The sequence below is a fragment of the Camelina sativa genome, unplaced genomic scaffold (genome assembly GCF_000633955.1).
Source record: "Camelina sativa cultivar DH55 unplaced genomic scaffold, Cs unpScaffold07162, whole genome shotgun sequence".
Taxonomy (NCBI): Eukaryota; Viridiplantae; Streptophyta; class Magnoliopsida; order Brassicales; family Brassicaceae; genus Camelina; species Camelina sativa.
The window spans coordinates 1-473 of record NW_010928234.1 but is presented as its reverse complement, the minus strand read 5'-3'; the positions used below and the strand labels follow the sequence as shown (position 1 = coordinate 473).

Below are 473 nucleotides of genomic sequence, written 5' to 3'. Positions count from 1 at the left end.
TAGTCCCTGCGGTGGCGTTCCTGTAAGCATACTTGCAGGCAAGATCAATGCTTTCAGAAGCATACCTTAATACATCAAAGAACATACAGAATCAAACAACTTTCTCTGCTAAATCAGCAACTTTTACAGATCTTTTACCGCGGATTCTTGCAACTAACACATATGCAAATGAAAAGGATTATATGCTTACAGATTTGGGCAGGTCGCTTGGTTAAATTGACATGATGCCCACGCAGGAACATCATTTGACCAGCCGTTCTATATATAATGAAGCCAGCAATTACAAGAAACAATCACAGTGAGTTGAGTTTAACTTGGATATGGTTATAACTTGATCAAGATGACTAAAGAAAGTAATACTATACCTTGAGTTTGGTTTGAAGGGCATGTATCATGCGTGGAAGGCTTGAATTGTAGTATGTTACAAGAGCAGACTCAATTATCATGTCATCCCACACCTTCACAATTTAAAG

General features: G+C 38.3%; 1 long non-coding RNA gene across 1 annotated transcript; it reads right to left on the bottom strand.

The window, feature by feature from the left end:
- LOC104774949 lies at window positions 1–467 on the bottom strand. Its single transcript, XR_765607.1, has 3 exons — window positions 366–467; window positions 191–258; window positions 1–65 (listed from the first exon to the last, which is right to left on the bottom strand). It is a non-coding gene; the product is annotated as an uncharacterized LOC104774949 (long non-coding RNA).
- Window positions 468–473: the final 6 nt, after the last annotated feature.